Source organism: Tachypleus tridentatus, chromosome 1, assembly GCF_004210375.1.
Source record: "Tachypleus tridentatus isolate NWPU-2018 chromosome 1, ASM421037v1, whole genome shotgun sequence".
In the NCBI taxonomy this organism is placed as follows: Eukaryota; Metazoa; Arthropoda; class Merostomata; order Xiphosura; family Limulidae; genus Tachypleus; species Tachypleus tridentatus.
In genome coordinates, this window is record NC_134825.1 from 44,956,718 (window position 1) to 44,969,053 (window position 12,336).

Genomic DNA, 12,336 nt, shown 5'->3' on the forward strand with positions numbered 1-12,336 from the left:
GAATTGAACATGTTACTTAATTGCAATTTTTAAGCAGTAATTCAACAGGGGACCAATCGATCATCTAGAATATCTCTCATGAAGCAAATTATATACCTTTGTATCTGATGGTTCTACCATCCAGATGGTGATTCCCACCACTGTTTCTTCACAGTAGTGACATGGACTTTTCATAAATGTTGAGAAAAAGTAAATGGTCATATTTTTTTCAAGTGCTTGGGTCATGTTTCTTGAGTCACAGAACTTGTGATATTTTTTACTGTGTAGTGCTATCTGCAGTTGATATATATATTATTATACTGGTGCATTCCTGCTCTACATACTCGTTGATTGTAACAGATGCACCACTTGAGGGTCCAATTGGAACTTAACACTCTGACGTCAGGGTACTATACAGCAAGCAAATCAGTGAAAAGGCTTTCAATGGTTAACTGCATCTACCAAAATTAGTCTTTGATCAGTGGAACATGATCTGTTGTCAAGGGTAAATCAGATAGGCTGTCTGAATCTGTTGCCAGGTTATTCTATTGGTCACACTGTTGAATACAAGATAACTAATGGCCAGAAATAATGTATTTATGGAACTGCAATTTAAAACTTAAAATCGGCCTACCCTGTGATAGGTTGAGAGTTTGAAGTGGGGTAAAAGCAGGATAGTTTGTGGAAGATTTGAACATGAAAAACACTATGATGGGATAGTCTATGAAATTTTGGAATGTGAAAAATAAATAGAACCTAATTGGATTGGGTATGACTTTAAATTAGGCCAACATGTATTGTTCTGAATTATCCACTCTGAATTTTTATAGTTTATTGACAACTTTGTTTCATTGTTGCTTTATCACATCTCACTCATACTGACACAAAAGGGAGAAGAAAGATAGGGTAAAAATTTAGTGTAATCCTAGGCAACTGTAATTGAGAGGGCAGTTTCAAGTCTGATAAGAAAAGAAGTGAGATGACATCCTATCCCACATCAAGCACTAGATAGATCAGGAGTTCATCAAGTAATGTAAAGTTAAATATCATGAACAATCAGGTCATATCTTTATCTTTACTAGAAAAAGTTATGTGGAGAAGATGCATCATACATGTTGCATCTTTTTATTAATAAATGCATGGAACAGGACTTCTAGTGTAAGAATGTACCTGTTTCAAGCACTAGTGAATGTCTAATCCATAAAGCTTCTGTAGAACAGTTCATGTGTTGCTCCTTTAACTTGACTTGCAATACGTTTCTGGTCCAGGAGAGTGGGCTTATTGGTCAGCAAGTGCAGCCATTGGCTGGTTGCCTAAAAAACAGAGTTCTGGCTCTCAGCTGGGAAGGGGTGGAAGGTTGTGGTGTAAATCTCCAAGCCAACATGCATTACATGTGTAACTGTAATTAAGATAACTGCTTCACATGTGATTACTAGTGCTTTTAACCCAGAAGGTTTCATTACCTTTCTGTTTACAAGAAGAACTTGCTATCTGACACAAGTTAAATATAATCTGAATAAAAAGGTAAATTCATGCTTGATTTCACAAATAAACTCAGAAATATATTCATGTAGCCAACATAAAAATTATATTATGACAGTACAAATAAATGTATATAAATATCCATAAACTTTGAAAATAATCCATTTTTATAAATCTGGTATTTCAAAATCAAAACTACTTGACATTTTGACTAGTCATCAGGAAAGACAGACTTCAATTTTATGATATTTATTCAACTTTTTTTTCTCAGCTGAGTTCAGATCATATGACACAATGCACTACTTTTCAGAGTCAGCCTACACATATATCTATAATTTCATGTAGTAATAGTTTCTGAAGAGATTCGTTGGGAATGTATAGATTAAGCTTTTTATAATATTTGACATACATAAGTACTTTATGTGATTGTTGTAGCTTATAGTTCACATCACTGAACTGTCATTACACAAAATGTGTTTACAGCTCAGCCAGAATGGAATTATTTGCCTATACAGCTATGTGTGATTATCAAACATGGCAGCCAAGCTGAAAGTTTCCTTCTGTTAATGTTTTATCATAGCATCTCTCCTGAGGATTGGCTATTTGCATCCATTATTGAAGACTGAAGTTCCTGTGGACACTATAGCATATTTGCACTTGGAAAGCAGTCATACATGAGTTCTTTGAGGAGTTGAATACTAGAAAGTTTTGAGAACAACCACTTGATTGTTGTTCAGCTACATGGTATACCATAATAACCTATGGTAGTACTCATCCTAATTTGTTTGTTTGGGGGTCACAAACTTAGCAAAACTACACCTGACATTCTACATTACTCATTCAGCCAAATCTTCAAACTTAAGTTATAATGTAGTGCTTTTTGTTTAACCACACCAAACACTCAAAAGCAGCAAACAGAGGCTAAAGAAATTGACTCTTTATCAATCTGTATATATCCAGTTGCTCTAAACTGTGTTATCCATTTTCAATTAATGGTTCTGCAACAGACTATGCTAATGTATCAACCAACAGAGAAATTATACTTTATTTGATTAGGTTATCAATAATGACCAGTACCTGAAAGTTATCTTTCCCAATTTCAGGTAAAGGACCAACCATATCTAAAACAGTGCTCTCAAAGTTAAACCCTACAACTCTGTTGGAATTTATTCTGATGTAGCTGTTTTCTTCCCTCTGGATAGTTCATGTAGTGCAATATATACAGAATTTCTCAACATTGTTACATTAATCCAGCCAAGGTTTCTGTGCACTCACAGTGATGTGTTGCACTTCCTAATATTCTCCAGGATTCTCATTTGAAATATTCAAAATATCTTATCATTTAGAGCTCCAGTGACACATGTTTCAGCATAGGTTAGCTATACATTTTAGTGGTTCACAATTCTGCCCATGTAACTGACCATACAAGTGCCAGATGTTTCATTCATTAGAACTATGTTGGTAAATATTTGACTTTCACTCTTTTTCTTGTTACATTACATTTAGCACCTATAAATTGTCTGGGCCTTTCAAATGCTTTGCCCAAAATTCCTAATTAGTAATTTGTGATAGTCATCCAGAATAAGAATTCCAACCTCTGATGTTGCTGACCATAATTTCTTCTGCAATGGCATTGCCCACTACAGTGTCTCAAATCTAATAATTAAATTAACAAATATTATCTTACCGACTAGCAAGATATCAGTGCTTGCTTCCATGCATCTAGCTCTGGTGTGTTGTTATTCAACCTAGAGTCACACCAGATTTTTTAAATTTATCAGCCATTTCATTTAGACCTCGTCCATTCAAATTATGGATTTTGTACAAAACAAGTGGTGGTAAAAGTGTGTAACAAATACTACAAATGCAAATAATTTCTTTGACTTATATTCAAAAGTGTAAGTTTATACCTCATAGGCACAGTCATACACTCCCTGTCATTCAGTACTTATTAAAATATTTCTCTAATTCTAGTATCACTGGCATCTGTGATTTTTATGAATGGGCAATTGTAATGGTCTTTGTCCTAGGCATATTTCAAGAATCATAATGTGTGTTCTCATTCCCGATTTCACAAGAAGTTCATATGACCCTTAGTTAATGCAAAAATATACCACAAACCATTAGTAATACAACATAAAATATTGTTTGAGTTCAAGCTAGCACCTGTCTTTGATATTTGTGAACTTCACAAGATCAGTGGACATTCCATCACTAGCCAGTTTGTGACCAATAAAGTACCACCTTGTAGTTGTTTAGACCCTTTTCTGATTTCTGTTTCAAGTCTGTATCTTTTTCGCACAAAAATATCATTCTCAGGTTCTTGACAATAGCCTAAAAGATGTTACCAAATACTAGTATGTCATCAGTATGGATGAGACTGTTTTTTCTATTGCAGTCCTCCAGATATAAGGTCTGTCAGCTTCTCAAAAGTGGCAAGTAATTAAAGTATTAGATCTGTTTTTGTCATTGAGCTCTACTTACCATTACTTGAAAGTTAAATCCATTGTACTAAATCAACGGTTGCCTTATAGTGCATCAACACATTCATCTATATGTATTAGCAGAAAGGCATTGATATGTGTTACTACATCCACATGCCTAAAGTCAATAAAAAAACCTTTATTTTAAAAAAATCAGTAATGAGGACAATCAAGCATCTCCAATAGGTTACACCATTTCTTCCTCAACATCTGATTTATCTCATCATGGTCACATTATTGGTGTTTTAAAGAAACTTTTGTATGAGATGTATTAACAGATGCACTTCTCATGTATAAATATGTGCTTACATGTGATTGCTTTCTAACTCAATCAGCCATCCTGTCCCATAAATGCATCAACAAAATTCTTGAACAATTAATTTAGTTTGTATTTCTTAATTGAGTTTAAATTGTTAGCACAGTCCTCGACTAGAGCATTCATGTGCTTTGAAAGTTCTGTGTGTTCTTATGTTGGTTCATATCACTTTCTCTCTTACTATGTCAGCAATTCCTTATAGGTGCTGAATTGCAAAATGTTCATAGTTACAGAATTTTATGTACAGTGCCAGAACTTTAATGGATAACTGTTCTAGCAAGTGCAGTTGGAACTTTCCAAACAGAAATTTGCATTTTGCTTTGATTATACTATCACAGAAGATAGGAACAACTAAATAGATAAGCTTCAAAAACAATGAACTGCAGGCACAAATGTTGAGAAGATGGTAGCAGTAGTAATACTCTGAATATAGAAGTGGTCTTTAGTGTAGTGTTTACCTGCCAACCTTCACAGATGGTCCATTCTTTAAAAATTAATACCTCAATCTAGGCATGAAATACTATCACTTTACTAACAGGAATGCTATGGCAAAACTAAGGGTCCCCCTTTTCAATCATACCTAGCTTGCAATCATTTGATAAAATTAAGTTTATGGTAATTGGCTGAAGTGGAAGCTTTCTTTTGAATGCCCTCACACTTTAACATCTACAAAATACTCAGCCTCTTCTGTATGTATTTTTATTGCCACACACCACATAATATCAAGTTCTTGGTTCTCTGAATCAATCATCATCACACTGAAAAAAATGCAAGCTGAGTAATGCTCTTGTCTGAGCTTCTGACCAGATCCAACTCAAGCTCTAATAGTTTAAACTACCCAAACTACTGCAACTGTAATTTCCTGTTAACCCTTAAACATATTTTGTGATGTTATAGTACTAATACCTTATAGTCTCATCTTGCAACATGTTTTGGACCTTCCTCTAGCTAGTGACCAGTTAAGCAACATCTGAAGCAGGATCTTTTTTTCACACTTTTGCCACCTTCATGAGAAAAACTGCTATTACATTTATGGTTAACCTTGATGCTTTGTTGGTTTTTTTTTGTTTTTTTTTGCAATGGAGTTGACACTCAACACTTCTGTTGAGTCTTGTGAACCATTATGTATTTTGGGAATTGCCTTGGATCATAGTCCAAAGCTGGAGTTGTGTTACTGCTTTTGGTTTATTCATGTGTTTCACTGTCATCACAAAAACAGTCTCTTTTAGAAATTAGATGTTCCTGAGACCCATTTGGTAGTCCTTAGATAGATTTATTCATGAGAATGTTGTAATGCTCTCCACTTATTGAGGAATGCCTTCCCTTGCAACCTTCTTAGCTCACCTATTTAATTGATTATATTTGAACTCAGTTGGCCCCCCGCTAGTACAGCGGTATGTCTCCCGATTTATAACGCTAAAATCAGGGGTTCGATTTCCTTCGGTGGGCTCAGCAGATAGCCCGATGTGGCTTTGCTATAAGAAAAACACATCCAGTTGAACTCAGTTGTATGGATTTATTATTTTTCCATATGATCAAAGCTGTTTTACAACTTATGGACAACCATATCTCAGTTGTCAGTCATTTCTTGTTTATGTATTGAGTGCGTAGTCTTAATACAGAATGTTAGTTAAAGGGGCCACTAAATTATTCTTATATTAGTTATCTACTAAACTGGATCATTTAACTTGGATGTAGCATTCACTTTTTCGCGGGAAAGGTTCATGTGAAATGAAACTTCAGTATAAAAACAGATAGTAATTTTTTTTACACCGAAAAGTCACGTGATACGTCAAGGATACAACATCCCTAAGTTTGTATTTTTGTAGTAAAAGTGATCATCAGTCACGTTGATACTGCAGTTAAACCTGCCTAAGCCAGAAATATCATCAAAATTTTGCAGCATTATCTTAACATTTCTCTTAAAGGGCCCTCTATATAGTGGAACCTGCGTAACGCGGACGGAAAACTATCTTTCACCTACCTCATCTATCAACAAGTAGGATTAGAACCTGAGTAAGGTGGAACAAATGATTTGATTAAATATTAATTTCGTATTTAATTAATAATTTCTTTAACTATTAATAAATTCTTGTTTAATTAAAAATTTCTTTAAATACTAATAAATTATTGTTTAATTCATAATTTCTATAAATATTAATAAATTATTGTTTAATTAATAATTTCTATAAATATTAATAAATTATTGTTTAATTCATAATTTCTATAAATATTAATAAATTCTCATACATTTTGTTACAGTAAATATTGGTTTAAAGAGTACTGCCAAAACTATCGAATAAAATAAACTTAAAAATCAATTAATAATATTCACAAGACAAAAAACCAAACATAAAAAGATCCCCTAAACTGTACAGAAACGGAACACTTCTGCAGACCACTTCTTCGGCAAAATTCCTAGGTTTAACCTACAATACGAAGTTAAGGTGGGTTAAACATACAAATAATATACTTACTAGAATTTAGAAACGCGCAAATTATGCAAAAAGTCTTAGCGGTAAAATCAAGGAACTTCACCAGATAATATAATTAAAATCTTCACGACATACAAAAGACCAGTCACATAATATTCATGTCCAACATGGTTAAATATAGCACTTAAACATATAAATACAATACAGACAATACAACACTCAATTATTATTACTACAGTATACAAAGTCCCGCACAACACCTCATCAAAATTCATACACAAATATTCAATCCATTGCCGATAGACTCGTGCATAATTTTCTAAATTACTTTCAGAAATTTTCCAAAAAAATTATTTATTATGTGAGCTTGATCGCTACTACATACTTGATGAGTGTGTGTACGTTGTTTTTCTTATAGTAAAGCCACATCGGGCTATCTGCTGACTTCACCGAGGGGAATTGAACTCCTGGTTTTAGCGTGGAAAATCCATAGACTTCGCGATGTACCGGCAGGGGACATGAACTTGATGAAAATGGACATAAATACATCTTCCCCGTTAATATCTATTTTAGAAGTAAGAATGTCATAAGATAATGACTATAAAACCCACACGAGTTTAACGTTGGTATTTCAACACTTATGAAAGGATTTTATTCCTATGACAATTGTTATTAAGTCAAAACTGACACATTTGCTCTGAAAGGGGTCGGAGCAAGTGCTATTTACTCCGACCTACAAGTAGCTTCACCATTAACATCCTTCAACAAATAAATTAATAGCACAGACAAGAGGATGGGGTTCAGGCGAACCAACTCTCCCTGGTCTTTAAGACCAATATCCTGACAAAGAGAAAGCGAAGTGAGTCGAGCTCTCTACCACAGTTTAAACCTTTTAACATGCAGTATCTTCGGAAGTCAGCATGACACCTTTAGCTTGTATCTTATATTGACAATGCCACAGCGTTTATTGTGAATTTTGAAAAATGATTTAATGAGTATTGAAGTTATAGTAGACTATAGAACTGTATCGATCATTAATGCGCCTCTCTCTTACTAAGAAATATATATATATAATATATCCTTAACTTCAAAGATGCAAACTCATGTCCCCTTCAAATTGGCATTCTATGCCGACACACTACACGAACTATTTATTCTTTGTAAAGTCCTGATAGATTGAGATAACCTAAAGTTGAGAAAGTAAACTTTTTTTAGCCCATTGTGTAGCTTTACGCTTAACAACGAACAACCAAACATACTTTCATTAAATACAACGTTAAATAAATGTACAAGACGATAAAAATTTAAATGGTGCTCTAAACGTAAGCTGACATCAACGTAAGTTGAACTTTAATTCTCAAGAAATAAGCTACGAAGTTCCATCGTAATTTCTAATTAGATCACTCACAGTGTCTCCCATATTTGTTAAGGAATCTTTTCAACTCCAGCGTGTTTATATCATAACATGAATAGTAAAAATATTGGTCATTTATCAGAAACTTTGTATCAAATCTTCACTGAATATTTATCATATGTCTTAAAGGTGTAGCATTCTAAAACTGAGTGTTGAGATGCAACGTATTGAACGTAAGTTCTAAACGTTAGGGGTATGATTTATTCTTCGGCTCAAATGAGGATGCATGTTATTCTTTTCGTTATTAAAACAATCCTGTTTTACCGTCTCTAAGTGTTAGCTCTGGCTTTATTGTTCTTTCTAAACCACATTTTAGAGTCAGAGTACGAAACATACTAGTTAGTATTAAAGATAAAAAAAAACGTAATAGAAAAATTTGAGATTTGTAGTTTCAAGCAACAGTAATTCTTGTGAAACCTAAAGTCACTAATTAAATGGAACTTAAACATCAAAATATGGGTCAAATACCTGGTATTACTGTTTATGACTCTTTAAATATTTCATGTGTTCTGTTAACTTGGCCTTGTTTGTATCTTTTGATGTTCAATAGATATTTAAAAGGAGGAAACAGATTTTAGTAAAATCAGAGTTATGAGCTGACAGATCTGACATTTCAATAAACAAATAATATAGCAATATATGTCGAGATGCTAATCTCTCCGTAATCGTTTTGAATTTTTAAACTATATATCTGAAACTTAAAGAAAACAGGTGACACTCTTGTAAGGGCCCGATGGTTAAGGCACTCAACTCGTAATCTGAGGGTCGCGGACTTGAATCCTTGTCACACCTAACATGCCTTCTCTTTCAGCCATGGGGGCGTTATAACGTGTATGGTCAATCCCACTATTCCTTGGTAAAAGAGTAGTCCAAAAGTTGGTGGTCGGTGGTGATTTCTAACTGCCTTCCCTATAGTCTTACACTACTAAATTACGGACGGCTAGCTCAGATAGTTGTCGTGTAGCTTTGCGCGAAATTCGAAACAAACAAACAAACCTTTTCCAGTTAAACTAGCTGTTTTAGAAATTTAATTTAACAAAAAATACCCCATATAATTTTGTATGGATCGTTTTATGAAAGACATGAGACAGTTTAGTGGCCAAGGTGTTCTAATTGCGATATGCAGGACATGGGTTCGAATTCCATCACAGAACACGGGGGTTCAATCTTGGGGGTGTTATAATGAGGGGGCTAATCCCACATTTTGTTGATAAAGCGTAGCCAAAGAGTTAGCGGGAAGTAATGTTGACTAAATGCCTTCCTTAAGTGTATCACTTAATTTATAAATCATAAACATGAGACAGTTAGCGCAGATGACCCTCATGTAGCTTTATGCGAAATTGAACAAACGTATAATTTTATGGCGTATTCATATTCTATTTGATGTGAAGACGTACGACAAATGAATGCCTACTACGTTTGTAACGACCTTATTATATTGTAAAAAATGACACCCATACAAGATAAAACAACTGCTTGTCAGACCTAAATGAACGTAAATTTCCAACTGTTTTAGAACGTTACATAATGGCACTGACCGAGTAGATGGCGGGCCTGTTGACCAAATGAATAAAAACATTCCACAGTGGTACAACTTCTACAAACGCAAACATATTTTACAAAGTTTGATGATGCGTCAGAATTTAAATGATTATTAAGGCCCATAATTGAGCCCCTTCATCCGGGAACAATTCTTGGTAAAGTGTTTTTAAATTTTTAAAACAACTTTATGTTTCCTGTAAGGTTTGAAAGTACAAAGTGTTATGATTATTGTCTAATTTAGTTTCTGTACATTATAATGTTTTTGTCAGAAACCCACATGTGAACTAACGTATGTAGGATGCAGTGTAACTTCAGTTTAAAGCAGGAAGCTGTACGATTTGTGACTCAAATTTAGCCCACGGAAACAAACGAATAATCACATGTTCTCACAATTACGTCGGAGAGGCTTTTAAACATCGATTTCCTTAACGTTAAAAAATTGAATGAACTATAAGTTTAGGTAAGTTTAGTTTATTTGTAATTCAATCATAAACATCATCATCATGGTAGTGTAAATCAAATTTGGTTAAAGATTTCTATTTAGTATAAATATTTATATAGATAATATGAAGTAAAAATATTGCGACAAAGTATATGTTAACAATTGTTTTGAATTTCGAGCAAAGCTACACGAGAGCTATCTGCAATAGCCGTCCCTAATTTAGCAGTGTAAGACTAGAGGGAAGGCAGCTAGTAGTCACCATTCACCGCCAACTCTTGGGCTATTCTTTTACCAACGAATAGTGGGATTGACCGTGACGTCCACACGGTTGAAAGGGCGAGCATGTTTAGAGTAATGGAGATTCGAACCCGCGGTCCTCAGATTACGAGTCGAGTGTCTTAACCACCTAGCCATGCTGAGTCATATGTTAACAACTGAAACGTTGACCTCGTGAGGATAAATTAAACTAATTAAATTCATTTGGAAGTGCAGGTAAATGTGAAGACAGAATTGTCTTATTGTCATTTAAATTCCTATTTCTATTTTATAAATAAATATGAGTTAAACTTATTCTTTTCATTTATTCTTGTTTAGATTTACTAATGATGGTTGGATTCTTCTGAATTTGATATAACTCTGTAACAAGTGGCGCATCGAATGATAGATTCGATTTCATATTTATTTTTACCACGTTGTCCACTCAAACTTTATACTCTCTTTATTGAAACACACTTTTTTGGTATTTTAAAACAACCTATGATCTAGAGTATTTTTCTTTTTGACTTCGACATCAAGTTTAAAAAATTCTTTTTTCTATTTACGTTTTTTACACACTCATTTTTAGTATATTAAATTAATTGTAGGTGGCTTTTCACATTCCACCATTACAAAGTTTTGATGTGAGTTGTATTAGAGAAGTATTTTTAGTGACTTATAGGAATAATCATCGCTGTCCTAGAAGCGTTAACTTCTTATAGGAATTCGAGTGCCATAGGATTTAATCAAGAAATGGTCACCTTAATCATATATTTAATGTGATTTTTCCAAAGAAAATTAACTTTATGAGTAGTTTTAAGAGGATATTTGTAATAATGATACAAAATGTGAGAAGAGATGCTCTAAAAAGAGAACTAAATAAATTTACAAATATCAACGAACTACTGACATTTTTAAAATTATGATGACAACATTAAACTTATCTACGTGGTTTAATTATTGTTCTTGATTTACTCAGATATAATTGCATATTGTTGTTAATATCGGATACTGGGCAAACAGAAAAGCATAGCTATCCCATAAACCTTTCCCCTCATTGCACAACCATTGTGTTTTCAACATAACTTTTTGCACATCTTGGAGCGGTTTGTTCTCGGGAGCTCTTAATAATTGTCTGACCTCAAAGTGCGTTTTTAAATTACAGAAATATTCCGAATAGTAACTTATAAATCTAGAAATATTTTTGTTACCTTAAAGCAAACCTTCAATATATATGTATATTTGATAGGCAATGAATCAAACTCCTTTATTGATTAAACCTACTGATCGGCAGAGTATGTTATATTAAACCACAATGAAGTTGACACATCGCTCCTTTCTGATCCTGCTGCTGTTATATGTTCATATTTTAGAAAGTAAACAGAAGTCCAGAAAATATGTTTTCGTTCTTTGTATAACGGTAGGTCTCCGGATTTGCAACGCTAAAATCAGGGGTTCAATTCCTCTCGGTGGACTCAGCAGATAGCCCGATGTGACTTTGTTATAAGAAAACACACACACACCATTCCTTTAAAAAGTTGTATTTTTGGTTCGTTTCGTTTCACACGAGAGGTATACAAACAGAGGATAAATTTATCAAACCGTGTCTCCACCACTTCAGGTACCTCTTTGATTAGAATGCATCTTGCAAGTAGGAGATAAATCTGTTAGACATGTATGCATTCTACGTCACCAGGTACCTCTCTTATAATTCTTTATGATTCTTACTCATGACATAATTTTATGCGTCACTCATATGTTTGTGATAACGTTTGCATAAGGTAAAATTCCTTGTGTTTTGTGTGTCTAAAATTAAATTATCTTATTTTCATACACCACTAACAAGTAAAATTAGCAAATGTATTTATTGACGATTTGGTCCCTTTTCACCGAGGTTCAATTTATAAATGCGACAGTCAACAATTAATTCAGTTTTTCTTTCTGTTTTAGGTCTAACATAAATTTTAATTTCATTCCCCCAGCAGGAT